This window comes from Xiphophorus maculatus, chromosome 11, assembly GCF_002775205.1.
Source record: "Xiphophorus maculatus strain JP 163 A chromosome 11, X_maculatus-5.0-male, whole genome shotgun sequence".
NCBI classification, from domain to species: domain Eukaryota; kingdom Metazoa; phylum Chordata; class Actinopteri; order Cyprinodontiformes; family Poeciliidae; genus Xiphophorus; species Xiphophorus maculatus.
In genome coordinates this window covers 22,762,604-22,778,424 of record NC_036453.1, presented here as the reverse complement: position 1 = coordinate 22,778,424, position 15,821 = coordinate 22,762,604, and the positions used below count along the sequence as shown (strand labels likewise).

Sequence of the window (15,821 nt, the reverse complement as noted above, 5' to 3'; positions counted from 1 at the left end):
TAAACATGGCAGACTGTTTATACCCTGAACAATGTATAGCGCAATGCCCACTGTGCGTTCATGAGTGTGTGAAGCTTCTTCTACTTCTCTCTCCCAGAAGCAATTTAGGTTGTAGTTTTTAGAGTTATCGGGCAGTCTTTGTTGCTTGTCTTCACTATACATTCTCTGTGAGAAGGCATTGATTATTTATTAAAGCTGCCGTGTGTGTGTGTGTGTGTGTGTGTGTGTGTGTGTGTGTGTGTATTCCCAGTTAATGCCCACAAACAGCCACTGCTTGTCTGCAGTTGGGTAGGGTACAATCAGAGCAGTGAGGAAAAAACACAGATTTAAAAATATGTTCTGAAAACATGCCGCTATTGACCTCTACATCTGACATGGAGATTATGAAACATATTTGAGAACCAATTTGCAGATATTAAGAGATGCGCTGGATCTTACTTTTCCAGTCTCTCTCATGGATGTCAGCTCTCCATGAATTCTGCTTTGTATGTTTTCGTTGTGGTCTTGGGTTTGATTCCCGGGGTGGGTTCTCTCCCTGTGTATGCGTGGGTTCTCTCCGGGTACTCCGACTTCCTCCCACAGTCCAAAAACACGACTGTCAGGTTAATTGATCTCTTTAAATTATCTCTAGGTGTGAGTGTGTGTGTGCATGGTTGTTTGCCCTGTGTGTCTCTGTGTTGCCCTGCGATGGACTGGCAACCTGTCCAGGGTGTACCCCACCTCTCGCCCAAAATGTCTCACTGGAGGTAGGCACCAACACCCTTCCCGACCGCACTAGCGATAAGGGTGTAAGAAAATGGATGGATGGATGGATGGATGGATAGATATACCCATACACAAACAGATATAAGCTACGTTCAGGACGTTTTGACACAAAGTACTTACAGTGCATACAGCTGTACATCTGCAGGCAGTCCTGCTAGGAGGGTCTCTGACTTGTGGAGTCTCAGGGCAAAATAAGCAGTCAGAACTTCATACATAGCCGCAAGTTACCAACAGACACTCTTCCTTTGCCCTTTCCTACGGTGGCCGACAGGTGCAAATGCGCAGCAAAAGAGAAAACATGCAAACAAAAAAGAAGACACCCCCGAATGAAATGCAGCAAACAAAAAGAGAGACGCAAACACCCCCGAATGAAATGCAGCAAACAAAAAGAGAGACGCAAACACCCCCGAATGAAATGCAGCAAATAAAAAGAGAGACGCAAACACCCCCGAATGCGAATGAAATGCAGCAAACAAAAAGAGAGACGCAAACACCCCCGAATGAAATGCAGCAAACAAAAAGTGTTGAAAACGGAAGTGCTCCAGACCACTAGGGGGAGTCAAAGAAAATAGTATTCATTTCTATGGGACCAGATGCAAGATTCAGAGAAAGAAATTTGAAAGAAAGTAAAGGTATCTCTCTGAATCTTGCATCTGGAAAGTGTGATTATTGTGAGAAGTCTGAAACAATAGAGCATGTTATTTTAGAGTGTTGTAAGTATGAAGAAGAGAGAAGATGCATGCTGAGAGAGTGTGTAGGTATTAAAGAAAGGTTTAATTTAATAGAATTTTTGAGGAGAGATTTCGGGAGTAGACATATTCAAATAATTATTCGGTATCTTAAAAAAACAAAGCTATTTCATAGGATATGAGTAGAGCAAGTTGGGTGTGAATGTGTAAAGAATATCAAAGAGGGGTATATAAAGTTATAAGCAAGTTGGATAATATAAGCAGGTGTGTATGTGTGGGGGTATGTTTAATCAGGAGTTAATGGAGGGAAAAGGTAGAAAGTGAAAGTTTATAGACCATCTCGAACCACACTCCATACTGGTAAGTGGCGGTAATGCTACTGTAAGTTTGTTGCCAACCGCCAATAAATACCAAGAAGAAGAAGAAGAAGAATCTTGCATCTGGTCCCATAGAAATGAATACTATTTTCTTTGACTCCCCCTAGTGGTCTGGAGCACTTCCGTTTTCAACACTTTTTGTTTGCTGCATTTCATTCGGGGGTGTTTGCGTCTCTCTTTTTGTTTGCTGCATTTCATTCGGGGGTGTTTGCGTCTCTCTTTTTATTTGCTGCATTTCATTCGGGGGTGTTTGCGTCTCTCTTTTTATTTGCTGCATTTCATTCGGGGGTGTCTTCTTTTTTGTTTGCATGTTTTCTCTTTTGCTGCGCATTTGCACCTGTCGGCCACCGTACTTTCCCCTATTTCTTCTACTACATCCCCCTCTTTTTTTCCTACCTCCATTCCTTGTGGGAGTCTGAGTTGGGCAACAGAATCCGCTCAATTACAGAACCTCCTGAGGTATCTGCCTTCCCAGCAAGCAGGAGAGCCACAGACAAATAGTGTGAATCTGTGTACATGTCAGCAACACGCACACACACTTGGACACCTCTGGTCAGAGATAATCAATGCCAACAGAGCAACAGCAAAACAGCAGATACAGAGGCTGGAGGTGGGTTGATTTGTCTCAAGCAAACCCAGAGAGAAGTTTCTCTAAGAAGAGAAATCTGAGACCAAAGAGAACTAAAATTATCTACAAAAATGCTTTCTGGGTATTTTATGTTTTAGAAATATAATAGCAGGTTCCTCAAATGATTTCACTCTAAATCAAAGGTGCCCCTAGAACAAATTTCTGAAAAGACTGTATGTATTTTTTTTTTCTTTTGCTTTCTAGATACATCAATACGAAAAAAAAATGCAACAAAAACGTGACAATCTCTATTTTTAACATGGAACTTTGCGCGAGTGAGCGAGAATGGGTGACAGCCAGAATACAAGACATCACGCTGACAGCACTCCTACATCACACTCCTTGTTTCGGCACACAGTTTAAAAAAAAATACTCAAGAAAAAAAAAAAAAACTGACAAGAGGCGCAGATGTCCAATGGCTATTAGTGCAAAAACTTCCTCATCTGTCAGTGAATGGCAGCAGTTAGAGAGCGAGCTGTCAATTAAACAGCCACTCATCCTGGGAAGCTTTTTGACACTCAAAGTAAAGACAGGGCCAAAAAAGGGGGCATGTGTGTGTCTGGATCTGTTCACATTATTTCCTCTTGACATTTTGATAGGAGACCTTTAGCGAGACATTTCTTATTGCATATGATGTACTCATACAGTATTGGGTAAAGCCTTATATGCAAAAAAACACACAGGCTGTACCAAAATGGCAGCTGGCAATGAAAAGAAAAGGGTAAATAATGTTGGAAAGAACTCCTTTGCTGTTCATGAGATTGCGGGTATGGATTTAAAGCTACGGACAACAGTTAGAAGTTTAATAAAACGAGTATATAATACAAATGTCTTCATAGTGTATAAAGGTTGAAGCACTACTGTAAATGTCAACTTGCAAAAGCATTAACTTAAATATTTTTTTTTTTACATTTGGTTATGTTCCAACTAGAACAATTATTGTGTTTTACTGGGATTTTTGGCAAGACCAACAGTAAATCGAACATAAATGTAAAAAGGAATATGGGGTACATGGATTCTAACCTTTTCAACAAAAAAGTAAAATAAATAAATAAATATATAAATACATAAAAAAAAAATAAAAGCAAAAGGATGAAATATTAATATTTTCAGAAGTAAGTCATAATATGAGGCTTAACATGATATATTAACTGCCGTTTCGGAGCCGAAAGAGTCGTCTCTTGCTTGGGAACTGTGCCGAAAGAGCCGGGTCACTGAAAAGAGCCGAACTTCCCATTTCTACACCGTGTGCAGCAGGAGCCCACATCCCCACACTGAAAAAATACGTTAGACACTTTTCTTTAGCGGGAACAGGGAAGCTACTGAGAGATAATAAGAAGAGAGATGGGGCTAAATACGCGACAAAGAAGAATGAACAAAAATCTTCAGCTTTTTGATCTGAAGAGCAAAGAAAATTGGCACTATAATTGCAGTGAGAGGCTGTTCTACTAAACACTGATTACAGAGGGCTGCATGCAAAAGCAGCTCCCTCGCGATTTTCATATTTTTATTTGTAAATAAATTTGTCCTTTTCCTTAAAATTTGCGATTAAGCAATATTTTGTTTTGGTCTGTCCTGAAAGGTCCCAATGAAGTTACAGGCTGTAATACTGCATGTCAAAATGTGAAAAATGTTGAAACGCTTTGAAAATCCTTTGCAAGGCACTGTCGATGAAAAAACAGATTTGCTCCCTCCTTCATCCAACTGTCAGTCAATGTTTGAAGAGAGCCTATAATTAGCCAATTTTGCTTGAAGGCGAGACTGAGAAAATATAGATACAGAGACTGGAAAAATCTGTGCTTCTCATTCGACTGAGAATTTTTAATTAAAAAGAAAACATTCGAGATGAGAAGTTTGTATACGGTCAATAAACTAATCAGAGGAAAATCTGACTCAAGATGCACCCTGAGACCTATTTAGATCCAAAATGTGTCAATACGAGGTCTGATCAAAGATTAAATCCCCCCTCATGTTTCAGTATTCCAACATGTAAAACAAGAAGAGTGAAAAAACCGGCCGTCCAAACTATATTCACTACCACTTTGGGAGACGATCCAGTGACTACGAATCCTAACCCTATTTTATGTTTGGAGTTTTGGCTAAAAGCAAACCAAAGCCAGACTCAACAGTTGAGGCAGAGCATTAAGGTAAATCATACCTCTCAATCATCCTCAGCCAAACATAATACAGCTGGAGGAAATGGGGCTTCCATCAAGCATGACGCTTAAAAAGCAGCTTTTCATTGCTTTCACTTTTGCATAGATATTGGTGCTTCATACTTTGTGCTTCGTCTCAGAAAGGAAATAGGGCTCCTTAATATTCAATGAGATATAGGGCTGCTTTGTCTTCTTTAATTCACCAGTAATTTATATTTAGGTGCACTACGTCTTTATTTGCAAATACAGATTGAAGCAGAATAATGTTTTCACGAATAATTATGAAAAATATTTTAAATCGGGTTTTCACAAGAACCTGTAGAAGCAGGTAAAATAAAAAGAAAACATCACTTGTTATACATGAATGTTCATCTGACATCAAATTTAATCTGAATGGGATCACAGCATTTTTCTTGAAAAGCACAATGAAGCATATTAAACCCAAAAAGTTAATTTCAGCAGCATAATACCACATTTTTCAGGCCTGATTGTTATAAATTGCCTGTAGATTGCCGTTATGTAAATGAGCCAAATCCTGACATGTTCTGCATAACTTATATTAAATATATGAACGTGGCGGAGACAGAGATTTATGCCCCCAAACTAACAGCAGGTATATTATCCGGCTCAAATGTGTTTGTATACAGGAAATGGTTTATAAGTGTGCAAACAAATAAGGATTCCCATTGCTAAAGGGTTTATAACTCTTAAGATCATTTTAATTATCTTTCCTTTATTTCCCTCTGCGCCTCAGGTTTATCGTCTTATTCAGTTCCCGGTGCCTCATTTCATGCTGTTTATATTTGTGGAATATTACTGCAAATAATGTGAACCGTGAACCAGTAGAGGGTATTTTGCATATGGTGAAAAACAGAGCAGATGGTTCAAAAAAAGGTTCTCTACCCTTACACTATACAAGCAAAAAAAAAAAAACATTTATTCAAAACATAAAGGGATGCATAGAGTAAATGCTTTTGTACTCTACCATATTTGGACTAATGAGCAGTGATGCTTTTTGGTGAGGGTAACAAAGTGTCAAGTGATGAACATTTTGAATCTTTGACCTCCAAGACTCAAAGATATGCCTTATTGGATTGTTTCATTCTTATTCAAACTGATTTGATCGTAATGTTTTTGTACTTTTGGAACAATCTGTCTTATCTGATTTCCAACTGAAGTGAAACTAACCCATTTATTAGCTTCACTTCAGTTGGAAAGTGAAAACTACACTGATTATTAGTGTAGTTTTTGTGATTAGATAATCAAATAGTAGTGATGAAACCACAGCATTTTTACACTTTGCTGTTAGTCAAACTGTAACGTTTTTATGTCATTATGCATGCATAATATAGCAACAGCTGAATAAGCTCTAGCAGGAAATACTTTCAAGTGACAAAAACACTTTTGCAATGTAGGGCAGAATTCATTGCCTCAAATGTGTACATGAAATTTGCATCTACAACAGTGTGTGGAACATGTTTTTGTAATGTTGAGCACATTATTGGTCATTAAAGCTGCCAGTCTGGAGATTCAACAACAGCAGCTCCTTTATAAGCCTGTCTGCACATATAAATGTATTCCCAAGGGAAGAGAGAGAGAGAGAGAGATGCTCCAGAAGGGAGAGGAGGAGGGCAAAGATGGCAAAAAACAGGGGATGCAGAACTGACAACCAAGGCAGACTCAGGTAACGCTTGTAGTGTATTGGAATTGTTCGTCTCATTATTCTGCTTTTCAACGAGAAACCACCCCTTCTTGGTCCTTTAGTTTGCTGGATGTTATAAATTACATCCGCAGACCGTTAGAAAATATAGCAGCTTCTGTGGTTGTGGTGGACAAGCGGTAGGAACAATCTCAGATTTCCATTCTGCGTCTGTGCAGCTGACGTTGTTCAGCTCCTTAATAAAACACCAGCATGATTTTCAGATTAATTTTTGTCCTTTTCTATGTTATTGCATGCTAAACATAACTACATAATAATCTCTGTGATTTCGAAATACAATATTGCCTTGTACACGATACTGCAAACACTGCATGTCCGCTCTGATACAAAAGTATACTGTTCAGTAAATCTGATATCCCAGTTCTATTTAAGGATGAAGTGAAACAGGATGAAAGAAACTGATAGTCCACAGTGCGCTGCCTATCTGAAAAAAAATAGAAGAAAACCCAGTCAACTGAATTTCAAAGCTCTGCAGTTGTCCCGTATTTAAAATACATTATGTATGCAAGGGAGGGAAACAAAACGAAGCATCCGCATCCAGTAGATTGCATAAGAATTCTGATTAGTTTAATGATAGTCAGAAAAGTTGGCATTTTAATCACAAACAATCATCGAACCACAATTACACAGCGCACCATCTGGAAGAGCGCTCATTTTTCATTTTCATGCCTTGAAGGCACTGTCAGCGTTTGACTGAGATTTTTTATTTATTATTTTGTTTTTGCTTTTTCTTGGATGATGTGATACAGCTGCTCAGATCAGTTAAGACAAATAAAAATCTCTGACAGACAAAGTTGCAACCTTTGACCCCCCAAGGAAGTAAGAATCAGCCACAAGCATGGATGAAGTTGTAGCCTGTGACATTATGTAGCGATGGGCAGAGGATGGATAGCTCTAATATCTCACAAAAGGCTAAGCCATCCCTCTTTTCTCAGCGACAGCAGGATTAGTCAACTGCTGTAAGCCGTTAACTGCTATAAGCCTCGGCTCTGACAAACTCACAAGCGTGCGGTATGGCGGACGTTAGACGCATCTTGTTTTTCCTCAGCGCATGGCTTGCTGCATGTTGTGACTCGACGACGGGTTTTCCCTATTAATTAATTTTCGGTTGTTAGAAACAGTTTTGCAGCTATGAGCACATCACTGTTGATTACCTTTCCCTCTGGGAAGTTTCTGTTGCGCTGAGACAAATCAGCAGAGGAGTGAAGAGGAAAGGCGCACGCATGATGTCATGGTAAACCGACACAACGGGCGTGGAGTTTCACTGGGAAACAGATAAAGATCTAGCAGCTTTACTAATCTGAGGATGTGGGGAAACGCGACCGGCACCGAAGTTCGAATCCGAGCGGGAAACAAGGAGGGGATTCATTTTCGGCTGTTCCTTTTAAAGGGGAAACAATCAGAGCTGAATATATTACAGTAAAATGATACCTGGCATGATACGGATGGGGGGGCCGGGGAAGTAAGAGAGAGACACGAGAAAATTGGAGTGAGATGCCAAAAACCATGTGTGTAACATCACTGAAACTGTACCACCAGTTCCAGAGACATACATCACAGAGTGTATGCAAAAAAAGAGTTTTGTTCATTTAAATCTTGCTGCTGTTATTGTTCTCTTAATCTCTTTCTATCACAAGCTACAAATGTGTTGATGCTGGAGCTCTGGTTATCAGTTTCAGTTCACTCCTAGTTTTTTTGTGTTTTTCTCTTAATATTAAGCTAACACATGCCTTACAAATAGGCTGCATTCTGGTTTAATTGGCTATATGCCACATAATTAGTCAGCTAAACCAGGAAAATTCCAGCAGATTCCAGTGGTTATGCCAGGTGGTGTTCAGCGACTTGCATAAACAATCATCCCTCTGAAACACGTTCATACGTCGTTGGGATGCCATCACACCCTTACAAAGTATTTCATCTAACTCAAAGTATCTAACTCATTTATCTAACTCAAAGTAGTGCCTACTTGTGATTTGAAAGGAAAGTGATTGATTTTTTTTTTTTTTTTAAATTTCCACGTATTAGTCTGTGAAGTTTTTATCCAGACTCATACTCCTCAATAAAATAAAAGCAAAGAAACCAAACAGATAAGGGAGGAAGCTTAGCTTATGATTAAGTTATAAATCAAACCTAAAGATTTGAGCATCTTTTGAATTGATCATCTCACCTATCAAAACGTGGCTATCCACGTAAACTGACAAGTTGAAAAAAAGAGGGAATGAACTGCCTCCAAAGAAACTTTGAAATGAAGTACTACAACATAAAATTTCAACAATATTACACTAACTTTTCAATGACAGGGTTGGATACTAGTTTCTCCTGTAATTCCCTTGGACACTTATAGATGTGTTATTCCAACCAGAGATTGTGAAGGACAGTCTTAATAAAAACATTCTCAACCAAAAACTCCTTCTATGCTCTAACTTTGTGTTATCCTAAGTAGGCCCAGTTTCATTATTTTTGTCTAAAGACCTTTTTTCATACAAAGCAGAAATCATGTGCAAATTCCAACTCCCTGCCTGTTACAACTAACTAGGTACTAGACAATACTTGGGATTGGACTGTCGGTCAATCGAGCTGGTCGGGCTGGTAAGGAGCATCTCTAAAAGGTTTTAAAGTGGGTTGAAATTAAAAAAACCATCATCTACATTTCAGGGGTTTTATAACTTATTAAAATGGTGAAATACTTGCTTGTATGCTTCTTAGCCTTGTACTTTAATGAATGTTTTCCCTACAGACAGTTTAAATCCAAAGACCTCTCAATTGCTGTACTAACACCTGCAATGTGTTAGTCCTATTCATATTAATACAGCCAAATGTATATTTATATATGTACAACTGCCTATTGCCACACCTAATAGTTAATTTAGAAGATTTTATCGTCAACCTTCCTCCAACTCTGCTCAGTGGCTCTGTGGCAGAGGTATAGTTCTGCAAATGAGCATGCAGATTTGAAGGAAAGCCCTTCCAAATAAACAACAGCTGTCGTTTCAATCAGAAATACAGGCTGCATATGTAAAAATGTTGGTAAATTGTGCTTTAGAGAGAGGAGAAGCATGAAAAAGCAAGATTCTGTCTTCTGGTTGTACTGCCTCACATTTCGAAGCCATATGCTCCATATCAGAAGCTCTTGACTACTTCTCCTCTCCTTTTCTCACAGTGCCGCCGCAAGCCAAGCAAGCTCTTCCCCTCCGCCCGACGCTCCGCCACAAATCTATCTTGTGGAAACGCTGAGCCAAAGGGAATATAGCAACTAAAATTGTTTAGACAATACTTGCAGCGCACTCACCCTGGTATCCAGACTGTAAACACAAACCAGCTGTCCCCAAAGTGTGATGCTTATTCACAGACGGCGCTAACCATGGGCCAACTCGGGGAGAACAAGGAAGCGGAAAATGGGATGAGAAACAGCCGGCCTCACATACTGTTACAGACAATTGGAAATAACTACAACTAGACATTTATGTCTTCCTGACAGGGAGGATTTCCAGTATGTCAGTGCTTGTCTATCAAACAGCATCACCCATTGTCTATATGAAGTGAAAATGACAACTCTTTTTATGACATATATGCAGGTCTACTGCCACTTGCGCTGCTTTAACATGTTTATCCTGAGCGACTGCCAACTGGATGCTGACAGCAGCGGTGACAGGCATTTCAAGAGAGGAGCCATTAGTTAATGGAAAGGGGCAGGCAGAAAAGGTATCAGACCTCCGAGAAGCCACAACAGTCTATGCCCCTTTGTGCGTCTCTCAAAGCCTCGCATTTTCAGCATGTGATTATAATAAGACTGGGCTTGGAGAAGGAAGCTTGCGGTGCATCCGGAAAGCATTCACAGCGCTTCTCTTTCTGTTCTTTCCCACATTGTGTCATTATTCCAAATTGTATTAAATTAATCTCTTGCAACAAAATTCTGCACACAAGCACCTCATTATGACAATGCGGAGAAATGTTTTTGAGATTTTGGCAAATTTATAAAAAAACATAAACTCAAGAAATCCCTTTTATTATTATTTTTATTAATGACCTTTGCTTAACTTTGTTGATCCACCTTCAAGTTTTTTTGAACGTGATGCCCCAAACTTAGCTCACCTATCTTGGGGCAGCTTTGCCCATTCTCCTTTGCAATTCTTCTCAAGCTCCATCAAGTTGGATAGGAGATGTCTGGGCAGCCATTTTTAGATTTCTGCAGGGATGATCAGTCAGATACAAGTTTGAACTCTGGCTAGGCCACTCCAGGACATCCACAGAAAAGTTCTGAAGCCACTGTTTTTGGATCTTGGCCATGTGCTTTGGGTCGTTGCCCTGCTGAAAAATGAATCATCGCCCCTGTCCATTTACTACTGAGGTCAAGAGCTGACAAAATGTAATATGTCTTGGAGAAACTACAAACTTTGTGATTGTATATAGAAAAGAAAACTACAGTTTTATGTTCAAGACGTAGCGCCGACTTGACTGCAGTGACTTGGTAATGATGACATCATAAATGTTGTTTTAATTTTCTTTTACTTAGCATAGTTTAAGATTTAAGGTCAACCTTGCCCTCCCCATTACACCAGATATATAATTGTTTTTGTTTTTTTTACTGATTATTAAGTAGATTTAACCAGAGCTACATTTACCATGTGTAATGCAAACTTTAACATTCACTTTTCCTCCTGGAACACCTTTTATCATTTTCCCCCACTTTATTTTCTGAGTTATTCAAAGTACAGTATAATCAAGGTGGCTTTGAATCGAAGGTTTGTTTACTTTCCACTGATTGAGCTCCAGATTATGTCAGTGGAACGTCTTTGTAACCTCATTTAAAAAAACAAAAAACTGGGGCTGATTTCTGCCATGTTCCAAAACACTCCCAATTAGTTACAGTTTGTCAGAAAAGGACGACATGTCATGATTGCAGCACTGAAACAACCTATTTTTAGAAAATAGGGGCGAATGCTTTTCTCACATTCAAAGCGTTTCAATGGAGTCACTCAGAGATGTGTTTCAAGACCATTTTTGTTGTCATTTCTAAACACATTTCCACCCCATGGTGCTATTGCATCATTGTGATGATACACAGCTGTAAGAAAGAAAAAATTAAGCCCAATTTGGATTTTGACTTTCAATTTTCTTGCTTTCACCTTTTGACTAACAGTAATTTGACAATCACAGTTATTTACTTTAAGATGCCGACTTTTTCTTCCCTCATTTCGCCTCCATTTTCTCAGAAGCAGCATGGCCATGTGGTTGTGAGTCCTGTCTTGTGGCTCATTACTTCATCAGTGCAGTGTTATGGTTTAACCTCCAGTCCCAACCATAAACCTCACTTTTGTCCAGCAAATGGCAATGTCCAATTAGTTTAAGACTAACATTTACCCCTTCCTCTTACTGAACCTAAAAACTGTCCTAGTATCCAATAACCTTTAGAGTACACAGGCGGTGACTTTGCCTTCACCTCAATAAAGCGCTCCATGATTGAATCAAGTGGCTGAGGTCAATAGGACATATGTTCATTTCCCTGGGTCCTCCAGGGTCCCTGCTGGCAGAAAAAATATGCTGAGTGTCTTCTGTGACATTTATTGGATAGGAACCAAGTTATATCTCTCTTTTGCCTTTTTCTTATTCCTCTTTTGCTTTCAGGATGGACTCCACTGCAGTGTATGGGTGTGCATGCGTGGAAGTGGGCATGCACGCCACCCCCGTGTGCATGTTGTGTATAGTTACACAGTATTTCCACCCTGTGGTCACGCTTCAGGCACCGGCACATACTACATCTGTCAGTGTCTCAACAGCGTCACCTCAATTTTCTGCCAACAAGTCTTACTAGTGTGCCTTGAAGGACAGACACTTCTTTCCTCTCTGTATTCGATCACCGTCTGTCTCTGTCACTCCTTTCCTCCTCACATCACTTTGCATCTGTCAGCTTTCAACGCCGTCTTTTGTCAGCCTTCCTCCCTCCCCCCTCACGTTTCATCATCTCCGCCTTACTTCGGCTAAATCAGGACAGCAGTGGGAAGAGTCGTAAAAGTCATTCAGATAATTAATGTGGAATTGAGCTGAGTTTTTTTCTTAAGTACCAATTTTTCCACCCTAATTTTCACATTTACGCCATTCCTGAGTGATCAAATGACTAATTCTCGGGGGGATTCTTGATGATGTTCTGCTGTTTTTCTGCCTGCCTGGGTAGCTGACTCAATGAACCCATCAAGTTATTTAAAGTGACAAGATATTTGTGACAACGAGTCACGTAAATTTATTATGACCTGTCACTTTTATTTTTAGAAACAGGTTGGAAATCAGAAAATTCACTCAGTAAATTGAGGTCAAAGGGTTTTGCTTGCTCTACTTTTTTTCTATTTTTTTTTAAGGAAAAAACATCAAATCATAAAAATCTTGAGGAGATAATGTTAATCTTAGTATAACAATTTGACTTCACAGTAAGGATTGCCATGATGTGCCCTGCAAAAGTACTCGTTCTATTTAAATATTTGTACATTTTATTATGTTGCATCCACAAATTTCAATGCACATTACTGGCATTGTGTTTAATTGACCAAAAAGAAAGTAGTGCAAAAGTGTAAAGTGGAAACAAAATTGTTTTCAAAACATTTTGGAAACATAAAAAAAAGAAAAGTATTACATTTATGTGTGTTGTAGCTTCTAACTGTTTTTCTTCTAGGCTTGCTCTGCATTTAGCTCCATTTATCTTCACAGGAGCTCTGAACGGCTTCCATTTCTCTGCTGAAGAAAAGCATCCCCTCCAGCATGATGCAGCCTATGCTATGCTTCACTGTGGGGATGTTGTGTTCAGGGAGCGTTCCTTTCTTCCCACTTAGTTTAATTTGCCTACATGGCTTGTGACAAACTTTGTGGAAGACTTTTTATGTCTTTAGCTTAAAACTGACTATATTCGTGCCACTTTTTGCAGATAAGCCAGATTTGTGGAGCGCATGACTAATGGATGTCAATTCATTCATACCATTTCCTGCCTGTCACATTTTATTTTACTACAGAGTATCCAAAAGGCTGCCTCATAAACTATTTAAACATGGTGGGGGTTTCTCCAAGGCATTTGTAGTTGTAAGCCAACTCAATGAGGCATGTGAGAGCAGACATCACGATGGGACAAAACAGGAACTATCGTCTTATTTCAAAATAAAAATCTTAAATATGGATGCAACATGATGTCAAACTTTAAGCCCTTAAACCATATCAGAGCCACATAATGATAGCTTTCACTTTCTAAGTCAGACGAAATCGCATGCTGATAGCAACGCTGTGAGACATACTGCACTTTGGCAAGAAATACCACAGCTTTTAATTGCGATGAGCCCTCATACCACAAGAGCTCTTCACATCAGTAATCAGCATACAAATACTCCAGTTCTGGAATGGCAAGTCAAATGTTTGTAATTTGTAAACTCGTCTAAATATTAAGGTGGTTTTAGGGGCTAAGAGCAATAAAAAATCTTCTCACAGCTTTCACAAGTACCAGTTTTATAAATCTCAAGAGTTCAGTTTTGACCGGCCAAGAGTCTTTAAAAAACTGTTAGTGGCTAAGGGTTAGCTAATTGTGGTATTCACAGATGGCTAATAAATTATCAGTCTCTGAACTGTCACTATTTATTCCTTGTATTGCGTACAGAGAAGGCAGCCACAAAAATGATAAATGTTTCTTAATTGTTTTTGCTGTCATCTCGCACAATTAGACATCTTTGTAAGATGACTGTCAACACAAGAGCTTCTCCCTAGTTCCATTCTTACTTCAAAATAACTGAGATTTGCACCGCGGTAGTTGCTAACTTTGGTAAACGATTTCAACACTGCATGAAAACTAATCTAAAAAATAAAATGCAAAAGAGAAAATCAACCAATGTGTAAGGTAAGTCCTTCTTTTCCATTTTCTCCGTCATGTGATCTCTTTGTTTCAGCAGCTTTTTCCAAAAGGCAGGTCTGTTTAACCACCTGGCCCCAGGGTGAGCCATGAATCTGTGTGACCTCTGAAGGATGAAGTAAGCAAATATAATTCATCCAAGCAGCTTCAACAAGTCTTCTCTGTGTTCCACCTCGACCCTAAAGCCTTGCAGTAAATTTTGTGAACTACAAGTAATAAACTCTCCCCCCCGCCTCCCAGAGACCTTGGCTTCCGAGGTCGGAGTGCTGATCTAGCATTACTGTGATACAGTTTGACCATCGCCTTCATTATGATGCAAAAGGTAAAACTTACACTGGAGGGCTGTCATTATTGTAAAACCTTGGTGCAAACCCAAGAGGTTGAAGCTGTGTAAGCTGACACAGCTAAGCAAAGCGGAGGCTTGACAGTAAATGATGGAGAAGTATGCTGTGTGCGCAGGCATGACTCTGGTTGTTAACCCTTGTCACTAACACCTCCCTCAATCAATGCCTTCTTTATGCGTGTTATTATCCAGTGTTTTCGGATTTGGAAAACCTTTGCTCCAATGGGATATCATCCCCATGTGGCCTTCTTGCTGAGGATATTTCTCCAAAGGTTGCATATACTGACCTTTTGCTCTATGCCCTTTCTAAAGGCATCCTTCCATCACTGCATTTAACATATAGACATTTATTAGAGCTGTAAGCAACCTGATGGATTCCTGGTTGACATAAACCTATTCAACTGGAAGCACATCACACTTTTACACATGCATAGCTATGACTCAACAAGGCCAGGGAGTTTTAAAGTCTGTGCTATGTGTAAACAAATTAGTTCATAACTGTGAAGGAAAGCTATCATGTTGCCCTGCTGGATAGTAGGCCTTTGCACAAGGAAATTCTTTTGTTCACTCAAGCTTCTGTTTTTTTTTCCAGGATTGTCCTGCATTTTAGTTTTTCCATGCAATTTGACCAGGTCCGTAGTCCTTCAGAAGACAAGAGTCCTCACAGCGTTTCGCATCTCGGCAAAAAGTTTAATATTGTTGTCATAATAACAGAGAACCTTCTTTTACATGTATGCTCTGTGGCAAACTTCAGGACGTTCTTTTAACAATGGAAGGTTTCTTGCCACTATTGAGATGGCAATAGCAGAGCCAGTTTCCAAAACACAATGTAAAAACAGAATGAGGAGGTCATTCATTACCACTGATAAATTACAGCATGAGAGGACTATACGGATCCCCTTGTTGTATGTTTTTTTTGTTTGTTTGTTTGTTTTTTTTTTATTCGGGGGCTATCAGAGTAAAGGGGATAAACACAAATAAACATAATTTGTTTTCCTTTTTTTTTTTTTTTAGATTTTGAAGCACCAGTGGCCATTAGTCAAAGCTATCCAGTGTGAGTCTGGATATTTCTGGCCAAGTATCAAGTGAATTTTAATGTTATTAAAATAAAATAAAATTGACCAATGCATACAGATTTATCAACACTGTTAGGCTTTTTATCCCTCTATAAATTCATCAAAACAAGGGTTTATTTCTCTTTCATAGACAAGACAGTAAGAAACAAATATATATTCAGCTATTTCTTTAGCTCCCTAAGAAACAA

The 15,821-nt window shown here is 39.2% G+C and overlaps 1 protein-coding gene across 3 annotated transcripts in view; it reads right to left on the bottom strand.

Moving 5' to 3' along the window:
* The window catches only part of LOC102221836 (roundabout homolog 1-like), a 102,781-nt gene that overhangs the window by 48,518 nt on the left and 38,442 nt on the right, over positions 1–15,821 (bottom strand). The gene's annotated exons all lie outside the window — the stretch shown is intronic.